Below are 21,339 nucleotides of genomic sequence, written 5' to 3' on the forward strand. Positions count from 1 at the left end.
TCAGAAAGTGACAAATATAAATTAATTATTGTAAGAGTTGGTCTTGTAGGGAGCTTGTTTTCACTTAAACACATAAAACATTTTAAGGCAGATTGCCATGAAAGTGTCACCATCTTCAGCTTTACTAGCAACAGGGCTTCTACGAGAGCAGTCAACATTATTTTCTCTACTTTAACCTCCAGCCTTCGATAATGTGACTTTAGAGTAGAGAAAAAAGTACAAAAAATGGCAACTAAATGTCAGTTTTGATGGATTATCTATCCCGCAAGTTTCAAGTCTCTCCGAGGAGAATTATAAAGGATTAAACTGAACCAACGGCTGCCTGGAAGACAGGAAATCAATTGGAAACTGGTGAGAAAAAAAAACAATCTATACCAGTGATAGTTCTTCAAACACTGAAACCTGCGTTATGGTCCTTTAAATGATTTTCAGCTGTATGTATACATGTAAGATGTGTGAGTGCAGCCTCAGAACGGCGTCTCAGCTTTTATTCAAGCGACTTGATCGTCAGGCAACGGTTCGTCCTGCTCGTTATCAAATTAGACTGAACGCCTCCTTCAGGGAGAAATAAATTGAAATCTTTTTTTTTTCCTCTCTCTTTTTTCTTTTTCATTCCTTTAAGTAAATCAGTGATCGCTGGAGAAACCCCGGGGACATCATAATAATCAAATTACTCTCGGCTGATCTGAGGGAGGCCTGATAATCAGCATTGACAGGAGCTGGAAGTCCCCCAGAAAGCCCTCCAACACACACACACACCAACACACACACACACCAACACACACGCAACCACATTTCAAGTGAAGCAAACACGTCTCCAGGACGAGTCTCATTTTTTGTGTCATGACATGAAAACCTATTTTTCCCCTCGTTAGTGACATTTTAATAACATTAATGTATTCTGTGGTGAGGTCCCGCCCACCAACACGTGATTGGACGCTCATGTAAATCTCAAGTTGATTGACTGTTTATGCAAATAAAAAATATTCAAAATTAAAAATTGACCTCATTATAGCTCCCCATTCTGTCCCTTCATCTGTTTTTCCTTTCCTTCCTCTTTTGTTTCTTTAATCCCTTCCTCTCCCTCCTAGCTCCTTCCGTCATTCATCCTCATCCTGTTTCCTCCGACTCATCCTTCTTCACCTCCTTTCTTCCTTTCCTATCCCTAACCCTTTTATTTTCCGCATACTTTTCTTTCTGTCTTCCCTTTGCTACCACTTAATTTCCTTATCTCTCTCCTCCTTCCCTTCAGTGCCCCATCCATTCATTTCTGTTTTTAATTTCTACTTTCCCATTTCCTTCCCTCTACTTCCGCCTCCTCCTTTCCTCCTTTCTTCTCAGCTTGTTTTGTTTGACTACTTCCTCCTTTACTTTACTTGTTCATGTTTTTCTACTTTCCTTTGCTACCTGTTTTTTCTGTCCTCACTCATTTTCTTTTTTTATTTTGAACCACTTCCTTTCCTCCTTTCTTTTCCCGTTTCCCCGTTAGACTTCCTTACTTGCGTCCTAACCCAATTCTTTCCTTTACTTCCTTCATTTCACATCTTCTTCTTCACTTATCAAACTATTTCCCCAAAGGAGAAGATAGGAAGTTCTCATACTTCCTCCTCTCTTTACTTTCCATCTCTTTTAATTTCTAACCACCTCCTTTCAATTCTCCTCTTTTCTTTCTAGCTTCCTTCCTCTTTTACTTCCTTACTTCCTTTATTACCTCATTCATTCCTTCACTTCCTTCTGTACCTACCCTTCTTCCATCCCCACTTGCTTCCTTTTCCAACTCCTTCCCCTTCCTTCGTCCTACTATTCTTTCCTCGCTATCTGCTATTTTTTCCTAAACTTATCTCGTTCCCAAACATCTCCCTTTCATCCCTATTTCCTCCTTTCATTTCCTTCTTTACAAACTTGTTCCCTACCTCCTCTCTTCTGTATATCTCAGTTCCTTCTTAATTTGCTCTCTCCTTTCTGCCCTCACAGCCATCCTCTTCTTATTCCCATCCCCTTCCATACTTTCTTTGTCTCTTCCTTTCTTACTTCCTTACTCTTGTTCCCTATTCCCTCTTTTTTTCTGTATATACATTTTCCTTCTCAATCTCATCCTTTTCTTCCCTTGTTTCACTCCAACTTCCTGTTAGACGGAAAGTATTTGCGTTGAGTTGAGAATGAATGGATGATTTAACTGATAAAGCACAGCTTCCATCCAGCAGATGTGTTTTCAAGAGCTCACGACCTCAAACTAAGCTGCTGCTCAAACTTTTTCACCCGTCAGTGGAGAGAAACCTGCAGTGACATTTTTCCAGCGACATCCTGAACCTGAAACTGTGTCTCAGATGGAAAAAGACCTGTGATTAATTACTTAAAAAAAAAAACATCAGAGAGGAAGCATCGTGATTTCTCGGCTATAATTGGCATTGTTATGTTGTCACACGTCAGACGAGCTGACGAGGAGAGAAAATATTTTCACAAAGTAAACCTCTCCTCGTGTTCTGACTCATTATGTTGAAGGATGAGGCGTCAGAGGTTCATTTACTTTCAGTTTTTTTTGTTCCAACATTTAATTCAACAACTAATTATATTAGCAGATTTTTGTCTTTTTGTGGCGAGTGAGGAACTTTGTATGTGTCATCACAACATCTGAACCAGGAGTGTCAGGGAGTGACAGACAAATCAACAACAGGAGACAAAACACTGAGCTTTCATTCAAAAGACTTGAATTCTTTAATTTGATTAAAATGATTAAAATTCAGACAGTTTGATTAAAATGTGTTGTTGGACTGTTTTGACACATTCTGTTCATTCTCTGGGTTGCTAAAGGTAACCAAAGTCAATTTATTATTTCTCTTTAAATGAAATAAACCAGAATTATAAAATGTTAAACAAGAGAACAATTTAAATGTGTGCATACAGCCACATCCTCACAAACAAGTTATTAACTAAAATATATTTATACTTTAATAATATTTATACTGAGTATTTATTGCCCTTTCTTGAATCTAATAACATCAACACAAGTATTGCTGGACTTCCTGTCGTGCGCTGTCAGCACATTAGGATGTTACATGAACGGCTGGTTAAAGTAAAGAAATATTGTTGGTCACTCACACAGATAACAGCTCTTAAATTGATGCATTTCTTCAATTAATATGACAGATGTAATGTTGTTCCTAACAACATTTATACAGCCACTGGAAAAGATTTATCGATTCTGACTAATGCTGGGATGCTCTGTTGTTGGGGTGGAGCAGCTGTAGATCCGACACCATCAGCTCGTCCGTCATTGGCTGTTTCAAACAGCTGTTTCAAAATAAAACCATTTAACAAAAAGGATAAGAAATAAATACATTATTTTCATTTTTTGGAAACTAAGTTCTGATTTTGCGTCCCTGCAGCTGAGCTCTGAAGCTGTGATGATGAAGTGTTTTTGGAGTTTTTGGGAGTTGCTGGTGTTGAAGCAGCTAACAGATGGCTCCGTCTGTTTTCATTTATTTTGAGTAAGGTTAAACAGCATCAACAAAAATAGCCCCGGCCATCTGTTGGTGTGCAGTGTTTGAGCAGCAGATACATATTGTACATACAGACCTTCATTTACATCAACACACACAAACACACTGGGACCTTGTGTTTCACACCACTTGACATTAACGCTTCATTCCTCTCATTGCTTCATTATAACCAGAATCTAAAATACTGTAGATTGAAGGAAAAACAGTTTGCAGCTCCTTAAATAAATACTCCTTTCTGATTGGCTGGCAGGTGTTGTGTAACCATACACATTTTAAATGTCTGGTGAAGGTGCGCCAGGTATGTCAAAGACCGCAGGTAACTATAAAAACAATACTTGTTAAACTGATCATTTAAAAATGGATGATTCAGCCTAGTTTTGTTTCTGTCAGGTGTCCATGTCCTTTATTTCCATAAAACGGGACACCTAGTCATGAGTTATTGAAATAAATACATAAACAAAAAACATCCAAATTTGATGCTATAGATAGACTTCATCCATGCATAAATCAACCTACATAAATAGAAAATGTGGCAACACTACATTTTACAGGTTTGTAAATGTAACGGTAGGTAGAACCAAGTAAGTTGAATTTTCTTTTAAAATTACACTCCAGTTTATCACAAGAATGAGCTCAGAACTTATTGAAAATGACCTCAGAATGATTTCATAATAATATTCTGCTATAACCAATAATAAATAAATACATTTCCGCAACACTTTTGCTGCACATGCCAACAAAGTTGTGTAACATCCGAACTAGGAGTTGTTGCAGTTGTGTGAGTGCTCCAGCTGTCTTTTAAAGTCGTGGAACAACAAACGCTAATGGAACAATGTGCAGCGTGTCACATTTGTGTCACGTCACGCAATATCGCCTCCTAACATGAACAAATCTTATCTAGCTGGCTGGCTAGCTAACAGAAAGGCAGCAGGTTGGGGCTATTTTTTTCAGGTTAGAGCAGCAGCTCCTAAAAATGTTGCCTGGAAGAAATGTTTGCCACACACCATATTGACATTTCAACAGATGCATGTTTATGTCCTAACTTTCATGTCTGTAAGTGAAGAGGATAGTAGTGGCATTACAGACTACATGGCTGCTGAGCCGGTGACCACAGCTCGTAAGCGTGAGACCACTGAGTATTTTTAAGGAGCCCATGGGAAATTTTTCCAGTTTGTGGTGACCATAACGGGTATTTTAAGCCAAAACATGATCTTTTTCTCCACTAACTAAGTGGTTTTTGTGCCTAAACCTAACCAGAACATGAGCACAATGCTGTCATAACATAAAACTGAAAATTAACCTAGAGGAAAGTAGTGTCGCAACATGAACAAGCATACATTTTCAACACAGGCCTATCTGTGGTTTGGTAGATATGTACGTAGCTAACATTTATTATGGCAGTTGGTGTGGTACTTTAACAAGACCCGGGATAATCTCCAGCCATGTTTGTGGCAACAGAAACAGGTATTTAAAAACCCAAAACATGATCTTTTCCTAACCCTCACCAGGTGATGCTTGTGTGCACATCCCTGATGAAATGTGAATTGGAAACTCAAGTGTATCGAGATGTCTTGCTTGTCACCCTGTCTGAAAATGTTGAAGCAAAATGATCTAATAACCAGCAGATACGATCAAAACTACAAAGATAAGACTAAGTTGTAATGAGCTTCATTGTAATAATGGCAGATGGACTTCGAGGGTCACAGGAGGAGCAAGGATGATGAAATAAGAGGAAAACCACCCAGTTCCAACTTCTCTGTCAGTCTCAAAAACCCACCGTCGTGTCTCTCCACGCCTCTTGTTGTCGTTGCCTTTTCTCTTCCTGCAGTACATTATAGCAGCACAATAACAGACATGCCGTTGGAAGTGGAACAAATTGCTGTTTTAATGGGATTATTTTCAAAACGGTGCACAAAACGTTCTCTGTTTTCTGTCGCCTTTTTTCCCCCTCTCCTCGCTGTGTGATTGGATTGTCATTTGAATTCATCCAGCCGAGAAACTTCTTCCCACCTTGTCTTTTTGTTGTTCCTGTTGATAGACTTTAGGCTAAAGCATATACTGTACGTGTGTGTGTGTGTGTGTGTGTGTCGATGTGTGTGTGTGGTGTGTGTGTTTTCTCCAGTTGAACGTGTTGCTTAAGGACGTCTCCAAACTGATTTCTCAGAGAGAGAAAGTAAAAATAAAAATCCATTAAGTAGTAAATAAGTTATTTTTTTCCTCGGCCCCCCCAGCAGACAGCCGTGCATAAGCCCGTTGCCGAGCCCTCCTAATCTCCTAATAAGATTATAAAAGTGAGAATTTGTTTGTACATGCAGTGGCTGCAGATAATTACATGTCTCGTCACATCGTGGAGCCGCCCTGAAATCTGCCCTGCATCGACTCATCTCTGGTTACAGCTGTAAATTGTTCCAGAATGGATTTCAGAGAGTTCAATTCAGAGAAACTAAAGAGCAGATCGACCTCTCAGGCTTCACATGATTCCTTCTTTCCTTCCCTACCTCCTCCTTTCCTTCCCTCCACTCCTGTTTTAAGTGTTTCTGTAGCTTCATTTGATTCCTTATTCCTTCACTTTCTCCTTCTTTTTCTGCCCCTGCCTTATCTTTCTTACCTTTTCCTCCTTCTTTCCTTCTTGACCTCCCTGTTAACTTTCCTACCACATCTTTTCATTTCTTATCTCCTCACACGACCTGCTCAGTTTATTTTCTAACTTCTTATCTCCTTCCCACCTCTTTCTCCCATCTTCACCTCCCTGTTTAACTCCTTACTTCTTCTTCTTCTTGAGCTTTCTTATTTTCTCTTTGTTGCATCTTTATTTCCTCCCTTACCTCCTCAGATTATTTCCTACTTTCTGACTTTCTTCTTTCCTTCTCTACATCCCTGTTTACTTCCTTACTTTTTCCTTGTTTACCCTGCTTCCTTCACTCCATCCATGCCTCCTATTATTTCCTTCCCCACCTCATCATCATCTTTCCTTTGTTCTGATTTCCTCCCCTACCTTCCCTACTTACTGTTCTTTTCCTCCTTCCACCCTGTCTTACAGATTTAATGTTACCTTATACATCTACTCTACGACAATTCAGCATCAAATAATGCACTTTTCACTACACTTCATTTATTTTGCAGCTTCAGTGAATAGCTGTTTCCATAAAAACTATAATATGTTTAAAGAATACATTGTTTAAAATGAAGCCAGTGTTTCAAAACCTCTCCAGCTTATAACCTCTTAGAAAAATAAGTATCTACTTGAAGCACATCTTGAATTAGATGTCTGAGTTGTTGTCTCGGATGATTTCATTTGAATAACTTTATTGAATTATGCAGTATCACATAAAAACAAAAGACCAGAGACAAAGTCAGAAAAAATGAATGCAGATTTGTGTGGGGGAATGTTTCCTCTCACATTAATCATGTCGCCACCTCTCAGATTATTCTGCTAGGCTGGAAACCACCAGACTAAACTACGACGCTGCATATAAAGTCATTCAAACTAACTGCGCTAAAATGCTGCTTTAACATCGATGCATCATAATATCAGGTAGTGTAAAACATTTATTTGCTGTAGAACGAATACTTGTACTTAGATTTCACAGATAATACTGTTATTTAAGTATGTTTACATTAATGTTCTGGTATCCAAGTACTTCTTCCTCCACCAGACAATGTGAACAAAATTGGTTGTATCATTACGCTCTTTGTTTTTCCTGATTTTGTTTTCCCTCCCTTTTCTCCTCCATCCCATAACTTCTTTCTTGTCCTTTCCTGATTTTCCATTTTTTCCTTATCCTCTTTTCTTTCATACCCACCATCTCTTCCTCTCTATCCCTTCTTCAACCAGTCAATGAGGCTTTGCTTGAGGAAACATAAGGTTGTTAAACAAGGTGTGAATATTCCTCTCAGATTTTCTTGTTTCCAAAACAGGAAGATTTTTTCCTTCTGTTTTTAGTTCTGAATGTGAAGAAAATCCATTAAAAGATGCAGCAGAAAGCAGAGCAGTGGAACCACCAGAGGCTATTAATGGGGCCCTCCTCTATGCAAAATGCCCGACCCCAATGTACAAACACTGTACATACTGAATGTATAGGGGGGGGGGGGGTTGGCCATTTTTTGAATTGCAGTAGTCGTGATCCAAAATGTCTCCCGGGCTGCAGCGGCAATACCAGGTTCACAGTCTATCAATTCACATCAAAAGAGAGAGCGTTTTTACAAACGCAGGCGTGTGTGTCCACATGTCCTTGAATAATAACAGCATCAATATTCAATGTTTCCATTACTGCCAGCAGCAGCGAGCTGCGAGTCTCAGATGCAGCGGCGGCGTCCTGAGAGGACGAAAGAAAAGCTGCACAAACGCCACGTTACGGATAATTTCATGGGGAACAAGCTTACATGTGAAGTTTTTTCCATTTTCATCGAGGCTGATATCGACGGAAGAAGCTGCATGTTTGATTCATGAAAGCAAACAGGAAGGAAGTGTTGGTTTCACTGGAGAATCAGTCATAATCAGAGCTGTATTCATTTTACATTTTTCAGTTTTGATGAATGAACTGGATCTGTGTCAATGAAGTGTTTCACAACTGACATTTTATTTTATTTATATTTTTTTTTTTAGTGTTTCTAAATTTTAACAATGAAAAAAATAAACTTTTGGTGACATGTTGATCCAGCAAACCACAGACGGCCCCCAACAGACTACCGTTAGAGACCACTGCAACAGATTTAACCAGATCATTTCAACCAAAGTCTTATAGCACTTAGTAGAGCGCATACCTCCAGCAGTCCCCTTTGGTACTCTTGCATTGTTAAAGAAAGCAAGAAAAAAATCCTGGATCTGTACCAAAAGGTTTATGGGGTCTATTTTGGCCTGAGATCCATCCAAGTTTCATAGATGGAGAAAAAGTTTTAGCTGAAGTGGAAGGACTACACCTTAATCCCTCCCCCTTCCTGTCATGTGCCTCTATAAGCATCACCGTGCTTCCTGCCTGTCTGTTCTTGTTTCTCGTGCCCCACCCTCAAAGCCTTACCATCAACATTGCACTCATACTCAATTGCCTTTATCAACATCTTACTCAGATTCCACCTCAATAAACTATCATGTACATCCCATTGATGGTGTGGTCCTTGCTAGTGAATATCAATCCTGCTGACAATCCAACCAATCGGACATAACCTCCTTTGTGGAGGTAATAAACAAAATAAACTGGGTATTTTAAACCAAACCATGATCTTTTCTCGACCCTCACCAACTGGGTTTTGTGCCTTAACCAGAGCATAAGCTGGTTATGGTATGTCTTAAATCCAGACTACGTACTGTACTGCTGGTATGTAGTGTTAGCAGTATACTGCTCAAGGACACATCGGCATGCAGCCTGAGCCAGTGTTCAGACCAACAACCTTCCAAATAGTTATAACATATTATTTTCACAATTAAATCAATCACTTAGTGTATAAATGTCAGTCTGAACTTCTTGGAGCCGGCGTTGACATTTTCAAAGCTATGACTGCTGATTGGTCAGTTGGAGTTATGATCCTGGAGCACGGAGTCGGAAGTACATTATTGTCAAGTACACCAAACCAGGACAGACAGACCCTACCAAGCAGCCATCTCGCCCCAAGCAAGACACCACTGTTTGAGACTGCGGTTCAACATTTAGAAGTGTGAAACCACTGGATATTTTTAACGAGACGTTGGGAAAAACTGGTATTTTAAGCCAAACAAGATCTATTCCTTACCCTAACCAAGTAGGTTTTATGCCTTACCCTAACCAGACAACAAGCACAGTGCTGTCACAACATAAAGTTGAACATTAAACATAAAGAAACATATCATTTCAACATATCAAACAGAAAGTTTTTAATATACCGTTAGTGTGCAGACACCTACTCTGCCAACAGTTATTCTGGCGATTGGTTGCTGAGGTACGTGGGCAGGACAGCAGCGCCCACGTTTGACCAAATCTTTCCTCCTGCTGAAAGCTTTTTAATAATCTCCAAACTCGATTCTACAGCCTGTTTTTATCTAGCTGCTGCCTCCTGAGTTTCATTATTCATTCATCAGTCTTCAGAGGGGTGAGTGGGGGTGTATTAGAGGGGTTGGTAATCATAAACCATGTCAGGATAAATACACGAGTGCATTCAATTTGCAAATGAGGCGGCTCTCTCTCCCTCCGCCTCACTCTCTCTCTCTGTGCTAATGTTTGCTCGGCCCGCCTGATTGATGACACGCTGATCTGCAGCCTCTCATCAGTCTGAATATGAGGAGCTTCACATTCTGACCACAGCAAATAAAGTAAATAAAGCAGAGCCGGGCTGTCACTTCTGCTCTGATAGCATCGTTCAATATGCTGGAGGGGGAGCTGGGGGGGTAGAGGAGGGAAGGAGGGAGGGAGCTGGGGAGGGAGAGGAGGTAATTTCAGCTCATTTCAGTTGAAGGAGCTACACTTCCAAAATGAAAAAGTACCAAGATGAGTGAACACTCCAGTAAGACTACAGGAAAGATGATTCTATTAAAGTAAAGCAGCTGCAGACTGTCACAGTTAAATAACTCCACATGTGATATTACTGTAGACTGATAGTGACATTATATTGATAGTATGTGATCAGAACTTAACACACTTCAGCATGGTTGGGTTTTAAATAACAGCAGAGGATGTGGGCTGCTTGAACGTAATGTTGCAACAAATATCCATCATTCACTGCTGTCTTCAGGTCAGTTTGCCCGGTGGGGTTCCTCCAGGCTCTGTGCTCGGCCCACTTCTCTTTTCCATCTCCAGGCTTCCTATATGTCGTGTTGGGGTAGCGTTGGTTTATAAATTGTGCATCTTCATCTGGTATAACAACTGTAATGCCTCAGACCTGAAGGCCCTGCAGAAAGTGGTAAAGGCCTCTCCAAGGATCACTGGTACTCCACTCCCATCCGTTCGGCATATCGCCCACAGCCGTTAGTTGTCCAAAGCCACCAGAATCAGGTAGAAGGCATCGGTTTGTACGCAGCAGAACATCCAGGTTCTGCAGAAGCTTCTTCCCCACTGCAGTTAGACCAACAAAACAGAACTGGAATTCTATTCCATTATCCCTAGCTGCGGTATTCATGCGACTGGGCCTGCTTTTGAACTTTCAGCTTCGTTTAAAAAATGTCTAGTCACCGTTAAAAAGACATTCACAACTGATTCATAGTGAACGTTTTTTCACTGATTTTTTGAAGACGTTAAAAGTTCACATTTCACCAGGATTTGCAAAACTGGCTTCTAACTGAGAAAATTAGATGTAGTTTCTTAGTTTTTTAAAGCATTCAGAAATGTCAGGACTCAAACTGATCAATCTCCTGACTGACAGACAACCAGTTAACCTCTTCAGCAAAAGCAACTACTAAGTCATGTATGGGTGAAAACCTTGTGTTTTTTTGTTCGGCTTATAAAGTTTGTTATATGAACTATCGTCTCTCTTACAACCTACAAATGAACACATTATCAAAATAATTACACAGATTTGAGTTTTATGACGAAAAAACAGGGAAAAGACATCTTAGACGTTCTGACCAGAAATCACCCAGGTTTAAACTAGAAATCAACATTGAAATACCAGTTTGCAGACGCTGCAGCTCTTTGTTAGCCACTGAGCAGAGTTACAGATTATGGGTGATTGAATGTGCTTTTCAATATCAGTAAAATCAATACATATAAAGGATGACCAGCATCCTCTGGAAGATATAATATAATAGGACATAATTTCATCATGCGTTAGTAATCGCAAACAGGTTTTCATTCATTCTAACCAGTTACTTTTCACAGCAGGTAACACTGTTATGTAATGAGTTACTTTCAGATGGCCTCCTCATACGTACACACAGCCGATGATTTCCTACTTTTTACCGAGGAGGGTGGCTCAATGGGATTTCTTGGTCTGGAGGTGTATTTTCAGCAGCACAGATGCGACTGAATGATCAGAAAAATAAAGAAGTATTACAGGAATACTACAGGCAGCAGTGTGTCTGTGATCCTCTCGCTCTCCAGTGACTACACATAGCTACGTGTCACTCTGATCTTTGACAGTATGGAGAGTATAGGACCGAGGCTGCCGTTTTTCTGACAAGATGGGAGTGCGAACTTGTTTCATGTCATGGCCGGGCCGGTAGAGAGCATTCACGTGCAGTCGGTCACTAAGAGAGAGCTCTCTGACTGGCTGTCCACTTGAATGAATCAGTGATTTTGTAAGGATCGCAACATCATCGCTGAACCTGGTAGAGTCCAGTGCAGACATTTAAATCAGCCACCTGATTTTGTTAATGCTAACAGCGTGGCTGAATTCAACACTGTCCTCTCGGCTCACTCTCCATATCTTGATGCGATCCACTTCACCGTGAGGAGATTTGCAGATTCTGCTGGGTTTTATCATCAACCAGGAAGATATCTTGACACTGCATTTTCCGGCAGCAGGTGAATCCGGTGAGGGACAGGCAGTCAAACGTCCAGCCGTGACAGTTAGCTCGCTCTGCTCTCGGCTACTTCCGTCTTTTATCATCTTTTGCAGCCCCTGGGCGTCAGATGTGAGCGGTTTGCATTTTTTTCTCTTCTCTCTTTTTGATGTATTTCAGGTTCTTCAGCTCGTCTCAGCCTGCAGGTGAAGTGTCGGGGGCCGCTCTCTTTTTAACGGCGCCATCAGCATTACATGAGGTGTGTTTGTGAAGCGTGGGATTTTTCAGCCTTGTGTTTCTGTTTCACCTCCGAGCCTGAACCGCCGCTCACAAATTATTCATGTGGTGTCACGTCAAGGAGCTGCTGCAGCGTCTGCCTGCGGGGACAGCCCGTGTGTGTGTGTGTGTGTGTGTGTGTGTGTGAAGAGTGTATCATGTATATTATGCAAGCTGCAGCATTGTGTGAAACTGTGTGTTATGCCAGCGTGTGTGTGTGTGTGTTGTAATTCCCACTCCAAATCAAAGTCCCTGACAGCTGCCTTAATGCCGGCTGCCTCTCAGGTGATGAAGGGCCCGCTGCTCGTCGCCACGGATACCTCCATCACCGCCACCCTCCCTCCTCCACCCCCCCTCCTTGTTGACGGCGAATCAATCACCCCGTCCGCTCGCCACTCTGTATCCCTGACACTGGCATGTATAATTAAAGTTTATTCCCCTGGACCTCCCAGCTCAGCGCCTTCTTACGACGGCCCGCCATCGCCGCAGAAGAAGAAGATAAATATGAAATGATCATTCATATTTCAGAAAACAGAGTTGAAATGGGGAAACCAGTAGCAGTGTGGTCAAAGGACGCAGCCTCTTAAAAGTTGTTGACAGGAGGAGAACTGATATCCTGAGTAGAAGGGTGTGATGGCATTCAAGATTAATCTCTAATTTTATCATCATTCAACTATTTACACTCAGAAAGACAGAAAGTCCCCTTAAAGTGTGCCGAAATCAGACATAACACTCAAAAGTAAAAGAAATTAGTATAATTTAGTTTTTGCTCGTGATGTTGTTAAAGGACAGCTCAAAAACATCAGCCATGAGCAGAGACAGACACATTTAGTTCTTGGTCCTACTCCAGATTCTTTAAAAGGAAAACTATTCAACACTTTCCTTTAAATAGCACATGGAGCCAGTGATCATCTGTCCATCCTTCAGGACTTAAACGTTTCCTGCTATACAATGGGAGGAGCTTGTCTGGAACAAAAGGTCATATTCTTTCACTCTCACAGTTGAGCGTTGCGTTCAGTATATGTACCACTTATTTAATGCCAATAATGACAACAATAGAAGAATAGAAGGTCAGTCAGAAGCCGACTAACTGAACTGAACTATTCTTGGATTGTCAACCTTTAATGAAACAATGACAAGAAATTTTTAGCCCAAACGCAAAAAACAATAATGTAACTAAAAGAGCATTTAATGGAATTAAAATTAGATGGAAAATGTACATGTGAAACATTACATTGCAATACTTAAAGTCAGTGTTAAAATCATTAATTTTTTAGTAGATGTTTTATGGCTGGAAACCTTTATGCACTCTTTTATTTGGTTCCTTTAATGAAAATTATCAGTTTGTTGACATCATCCAATCATGCAAAACTCCCCTAATTATCTCTGGTCTGGACAAAACACAGTCATTTATTTCTATTTATTTTAATTTCAACTGAATCTTTTAAAGCCTTTGCAAAACATCCAACATCACAACAAATCTGTAAATAATAAGATATTTGTGATGTTGTATGATTTGTATCTATAATTATGTCACAGCCCGGCTCGAGGCTGGACACAGGAGGGGAGAACACACATGAGTTGTAACTAAAAATATGTTTATTTTACATAACTAGTAAGTAAACCCAATGACCCGTCATGCTCCTGAAGGGACAGGCCTGCACAGGTCGTCACAGTGTCCCTTTACATCGTTAACTGAAATGTATTCATAAGACAATCAAATGTTGTGTTTTGTAAAAAAAAAAATGACTTTAAACAATTTTGTTTGCAATGTTGTAATGCATATGGATTATTTGGGCGATTCAAGTGAGAAACTGTTAACTATGAAGAAAAGACGCAGTTGTTTTTTTTAGTTCTGGAGCAGCTCCAGTCAAGAGATCCGTCACAGCTGCAGCCAATCAGCAGTCAGAGATTGATGCAGGTTTCATCATTAGGCCGACTTCTGTTTCTCTGTTTTTACAATAATCAGCCTGGATTCTGTGTCTTCAAACGATATTCAACCTTTGTTTCCTTAATTTACTTTTAATTGTGCTCAAATGACTTTGTTGAAAAGTATCACTGTGTTATTGATAAAAGATAGTTGGCACAAAAACTGGCATGTTGTCATATTTCATCCGTGTTTCACGCTCATATTGGCACCAAAACTGACAAATTGTGGAAAACAAAACAGCAGTGGGTGTGAGGCAGTGTGTATCTGTGTGTGTGTGTGTGTGTGTGTGGCTGTGTGTTTGTGTGGCTGTGTGTGTGTGAAGGTGTATGAAAGAGAAATTGGCTCAGAAAATCATTCAGTGAACCTCAGACCTCCTCTTCACACACACATACACACACACACACTCCAGCCCAAATGAAAGAACAAAGAGTGATTTCCTCATTAATAGCGTTTTTAATGCATGAAGAGATAATTTATTCATAAAAATTAACAAATTATTCACTCTGCCAGCCGTTGTGTTCAGATATATTTTATTATTGTTATTAGGACGGTCTCGCCACAGCGCCGCTTTATCGCCGCAGCATTATGTATGCACAGCTGATTAAAAGAGTTTTGATCACCTCTGAAAATTACAGTTTTAGCAGGTAGCGATGGCAATTAGCGAGCGCTGCCGACATTACTAACCGTCAGCTGCTTCAATAACACGTCCTTATTTATTTATTTCTCATGAGTATTAGTTTTTAAAGTTAGACTGCGCTGAACATTCTGCTCCTCATTCTGCTTATTTTATTCTTTTTTGTATTAATTCCATTTTTATTTGTGTCTGTGTTCTTCAAACTTTTTTACCTTGACACAAAAAGTTTCATTATTATTATTATTATCAACCAAACATGTCTGCCTTTTACATGAAGTTACCTTTAATCTCAACAGGCCCCACTATTTACACTCCTAACCTTCAGGGCAGAGAGATGACAGTACATGGAAAAGAGTATATTAGAGGTTATTGAGAAGAGTAAATGTCATATGAGGTTTAATGTCAATTATGATAATTGAACCTGTATACCTGGCATTAACGTGTATCAGGCAAGCCGAACACAAGTGGACAGCTGTCAGTACAACGACCACCGAGACACATTGAGATCCGATCACTCAAACCACTTGTCGAGTTGCTTTGGGACACGTTTGACCACACGTCTATTGTAGTGTCAATGCCAATGCTGCATCCTTGACAAGGACGCATCAGTGCAGGATGATGGTTGTTATAGTGACCGGATGCCAACAAGCTGAAGAAGCCAACAACAAGCAGAATGGACTACACAACTAAACTAGTAACCGCAGCATCACCAGACTCCCTTAAGAAATGTAGTGATTTTAAGAGTTGTTGAGTTCAAACAAACTTTATAACCTTTGTGAAACTCTGTCTCTGGCAGATTCTAAGTCATTGTCTCCTTCTTGTAAATTCAGCATTAAATGAAAACATGAAGTTGTTTGTCTCCTTGTAAAAAGTGTCAGTTTGTGGCAGCATGGCTGTACCAGCCTGTCTGCTTCTGTGTCTAAAGTGCTAAAGTCTTACCTGCCAACATTTAACAGCTGTTTGAACACACTGTTTACACTGATTTCACCATTTACACACAATTTATGAAAGAAGAAACATTTTATTGACACTGAACATGTCACATTTTACTAATACACTAAACAGTAACCGATATAGGCTACTTCTTTGTCCCCGTGGAGAAAGTCCCCAGACTCCCTTAACAAATGTCTCAGTTTAGTGTTGTTGATTTAGGAGAACCTTTATAAACTTTGTGAAACGCTGTCTCTGACAAATTCTACATTATTTGATCCTTCTTGTTAAATCGGCAAATGTTCTACATCACATTATTGTATTTTTGTATAATCCTTAACAGTTGTATCTTTTTGTCTACGTGTTTGCAGAGCGGAGAAGTGAAAGTGATCACTCAAGACGCCCCAAACAACGACTGTCCAGTGATTGCTAAGCAAGCACACCTTCATAGCAGTCCTGTCAAGCTGTAGGTTTCTCCATGTGCTTTTTCTTTGGATTAAAACGTCTCCTGGCAGCGACAGCCAGCTAAAATTCTGCTGCAGAGACTCTGAAAACTTTTAACTGTGTGTAATCCAAAAGCAGACGGGATTCATTTTTCTCGATTTCCTTCATATTTTCCTGCTTCTCCAAAAAATCCACACGAACGTCACACACATCTAAAACCAAAAACACTATGTTTTAATGATGTTTTGTGCATCTGTGCTCCTCCTATGTGTCCCAGGCTCAGACGACCCAGACGAAGCAGAGATGTGAGGCAGAAAATAAAAGTGTAAGTTTGCAGAACGGTGGAGCCTTTGAGAGTTCAGAGGGAGAGCACGGCGTCAGGTAAGACAGCCTTTGATGGATATTTAACACAGAGAGGCTGAGCCGGGTTAATCCTGCCTTTTGTTCACGTCGAGTTCAGAGCTGGCGAGTCGGCCGATAGCGTCAGCCGAGAGGGAACTTCAAAGGTCGACGACTCGGACTCCTACTGATCCGCCTGCAGTGATGATAAAGCCTCCACAAAGGCTCTGAAACGGCGGCGAGGACAATGACCTGTAAAGACCCCCGACACCACCGACACTGAAAAGATGATATGTGACTTTACACAAGCTGAGAACCTGAAATCAGCTTCATAGCAGAAGCCTTCCTCTTCCACTTTCATTTATAAATTCATCGTGAAGTTTCTACCAAATCCATCAGCTGTGAGCCTAATCAGCTGCCAACACACACAGTTATTAGAGGAGGTGGACAAAATACCATGAACACCTTTTAATTAAACTGGTTCTCAAGGCAACTTTAAAGAAAGAAACAGGCTTAATCCATTTGCCGTGCAGCACTGAGAGCAGGCTGCATGTTTGCTGGATTCAAAGGTCGCAGTCAGTCATGATGCTTGTTTTTATCACCCAGAGATTCCTTCAGTGGCAACTGTCAGACACATGCAGCCACAACATTACACTCACCGCTCATATTCACCACAGAGATACAACAGGAGTATCCCACAACAGACTTTGTGGCTGAAACAAAGACAGCACCGAGTCCTACACACAAACTTCAGACTTTGCAGGAAGTTGTTGGTGACATCACAAACAGGTTTTCATACAGACCGACACTGACCTCTCAACTTTCGTTACTGATTGAAGGCCTCGTGGAAGTTGTTCTTAATTCAGCAGAAATCTCAGTTGAGTGGTGTCAGATTGGAGTCAGATTACAGACAGACTGCTGTGGTTGGTATTTCCTTGGTTTTGCACTTTGTTCATTATATCAGAGTGTTTCTGTGTCACCGAGCTGCTGGTGGAGGCCGTAATTCTGCCTCGCTTTCCCTCTGCCTGTCCGTCATCTGCACACACACACTCTCTCTCTCACACACACACACACTCTCTCTCACACACACACCCAGCCCGTTGGGTGTATTGCCCCGGTCATGATTTTTGCAAATGAAGCTCGGCTGCAAATCACAGCGGCCCGGCCTGAATCAGCAGCTCTTTCATAAATGCTGATTTCCACACGCTGCATGTTCTCAGAGATCTGACAGGGCGCTCTGCAGTGAGCTCACACTCACTGTTAGTCTGCCGTGAGTAAAGACAGTTGCACAGAAATACAGAGGTAAACGCGAGCTGTATATGAGGCAAGAGCTGCGTTTCTGTACCTACAGTGATGGTTAAACTGTTGACCCCACACGTTCAAAAGTTTTTGTGTTGTTTCAGGTTTTATCCTCCAGTTTGAGGATTTCTTTGAACCTTCATGAACTGAGTGCTGACGTACATCAAACTTGGCGATGCAGTCGTACTTTCTTCACTGCAAGGCCTCCGCAAGCTTTCCTGGAACACGTCCACGATTTGTTTCAATACTAACTGAAGATAACACAAGACTTCTGAATAATAGTGCAAAGTTACGAGTAATATAAAGAGTGCTGAAGTCAAAAGTTAGTATGCGTAGTTTCATCTTATACTGTAAGTACTTGATTTGAATTGCATGCTTTAATGATGAGCAGAGTGGAGATGGAGGGAGTGAGATGATGACAGAGGAGTGGCTTAAGACGTCAGTGCAGGAATTCATCGTTTAGCTTTTAGTTAACAGAACAGAATAAGAACAACGTGAGTCCATGGTCCGTTTAAAATCACTCGATTTCAAAATGAAAAGCATGACAGAGATAAATAATAGAGATAGAGATAATCTTTAACATACACTACATGTTTACACCTCCACACGCTGCTGCTGCTGATATGAATGTACAGAAACACAGTTTGATCTGTTCCTTCTTCTTCTTCCACAGGAGTTTGCAAATGTTCGACTCTGCTGGATCCATATAAACCTGCTGCTGCGTCTCATCGTAGCGCCTGATTAAAGCGATCTTGCTTGTTGATTGGCTGTCTCACCTCGCAGGCTGAAGCGTCTGCCGAGGCCGCCGTGTTGTTTCCCTGCAGATCTGCAGCCGAGGAGGAGGAGGAGGAGGAAGAGCGGCACAAGTCTCTCTTCTGGGAAGCTCTTGTCTGTTAATTAGCGGTGAGCAGATGGAAGAAAGTCCACATCTCGCTGGGGATCAATTCTACCCAAGAAGCAGCAGCAGCAGCACCCTCGCTTTATTTATTTCTTAGCTCAGCAGTGGCGGGGCAATGTCACCTCCCAAATGTGTGAGGAAGAGGAGGAGGAGAACCCGGGAGAGTTCGGAAGAGAAATCTTAGACACACACAAGACGTGAGGGGCGCCTCGCTTTCAGAGATTTCCTCTGAGAGCCTGAAAGAAGCAGCGTTCAGCTGGTGGTTGAGTGTTGAGTTTAGTTACTTATCATTACTTTGTTTACAGCCATCTGTTTACACACGTCCTCCTCATCTTATCTGCCGTGTCTCCCTGCGCTCTATACGCCGCGAGCCGTAACCCGCCGGCCTCCCGCCAAAACTGAAGCCTCGCCGACAGCTGCGGCGGCGGCTGCTGATTTCCTTTCCGGCGGCACACAAAGTGAAATTTTCTGCAAACAGAATGTAACTTTGTGGAGGCTTTTGTGGAGGCATCTGCTGAATCACCATCCCATTCAGACACTGTTTTCACTCCGGTTAGCAATTTAGCCACACAGTAACTGCAGAGGTGGATGAATTTTGAGCTGGAATTTCAAACGTGGGACGCCCTGAAGTTTAGAAATATAGCTTTTGTTTCCCATATTTTCTTAAACAGGAGGTTTAAAATATTGTTCTGTTGTCAGCAAAGTCCTCGAACCAACACTGAATGCATCTCCTCGAGTGTGTGTGTGTGTGTGTGTGTGTGTGTCTGTGTGTGTGTGTGTGTGTGTGTGTGTGTATGTTTCCACTGTTCAGAGCAAAAGACACAGCGTGGGATTTTCTGCCCTGAGTTTTGCCTTTCACAAAGATCTTCCTCTCAGGAGTCTCTCTGACAGACAGCAGTGACAGCACAACATTATGATGTTAAATAACAGGATGGGATTCACTGAAAACATTCAAAATAGAGAAAAATTACAATATGTACAATAGCAAATATTACAATTTTGCTCTTTAATGCCTTTTAAGGGTAGCGTGATTTTTTTAAATATGGCAGCCCGCCTCGTCAAACCTCTAGACACATGACACCTGAAATGGGTTTACTGGTCCCAACACAGGCCTGACGGGTGACCGGACGCACAGGGAGACATCCTGGAGAAAAGCCAGCTGAGTATCTGGCCAGTGTTAAAATGAAATGCGTCAATCAAAGGGGGACCAACAGCTCGTCACCTGCTCTAACCTGGTGCTATGATCTCTGTCTGTCATTACAGACAGAAGAGAAGAAGAGGAAGAGGAAACGTGGAGCTGAGAGCATTAGCATGAGAACAGCCCTGCAGGAAAGTGAAGCCAAATGCTGCAAACTTACAGATACGCTCACCATCGAGGGACACGGCTGCAGTTATAAAAACAAACATGCTAGCAGGGCCGCCCTCAGTGCGCAATATCACAGCTATCCTCCCTGAGTTGATTCTGTGTTTTTAAAAAAAAATAAATAGTAAATGGGATCAACACTTAATCATGCTCGGATAACAGGAGTTACAGCTACATGGAAATAATGCTGAAAACAAAGCGCTTCATGTTATTTTCTGAAAGGTTTATGAGCCTTTATTGTGTGTAGCAATAAAACACAAATATGTTCCTGTCAAATACAGCCTGTATGTTTCAGTGGAAATGTTTCTGGGCTGGTCGGAAACAAACCCGAGCAGCTTTTCTAGAACCAAATCCTCATACTGAAGTTTTACTACGAGGGACTGTCAGCATACATTTCACACAACAATGACCCAAATGATCGAGCGATCTTCTGTGTACAGTTGAATATTGTCTACATGGGTTCGCAACAATACAGAACAGCGTCTATATCAGCTGACTGTTATCTAATAACTGAAACTCATCGATAAATAAATCAGTTTCACTGCGTCAAAGCTTCGTTCAGTTTATTAAAGGTTTGCAAGAGGTTTTTAAATACCTCGAGCTCTTTTTGTCCAATTGTTTGTTGAAAGTTTTGTGCGTGAGGAGAGTTTGTTCCTGCAAAAACACAAGGTAATTGTTCCTTCAGTGTATGTGTGTGTGTGTGTGTGAGAGAGAGAGAGAGAGAGAGATGAGGACTGACTGTGTCTTACATAATGCAGGAGAGCAGCTCTGTGCTCTGATCCTGCTGAGCTGATTAGATGTGATTATAAAACTTGTAGTGATTATACAACAGAGAGAGAGAGAGAGAGAAGGAAAATGTCAACAAGTATCAGATCGTCAGCTGATTGACAGAACAGATGAAGAGGAGTGTTTAAACAAACCTCGGGTTGAGTGGGTTAATCAAACTTCAACCCTGAGCCCAGACTGTTCATCAAACACATCCATCAGCTGAGACGATTTGTAAAGATTTCAAAGAGGGCTGTTGAGCTTTTCCACTTTTCACTATGTGGCCAAAGGTAACAAAGTACAAATACTTTGTAACTGTCTTTTAAGTTCATGCTTCAGGTTTGTGAGTATCTCTCTGACTTTCCCTCTCTACACCTGAACACAAACATCTGAACTTTCTCCTCCTCACATTTCCAAAACAGGCTCGTTACTTTAGTTTGATGCATTTGAGGTGAATTATGGATTATTTTTATTTGGCGTCATCGCACGCCGCCTTCCCAACATCACAAGACTGACGTCGACAGTGCACATCACGCACGGCAGACGCAGCGAGA

This window comes from Pagrus pagrus (assembly GCF_965226575.1).
Source record: "Pagrus pagrus genome assembly, chromosome: 5".
NCBI lineage: Eukaryota > Metazoa > Chordata > Actinopteri > Spariformes > Sparidae > Pagrus > Pagrus pagrus.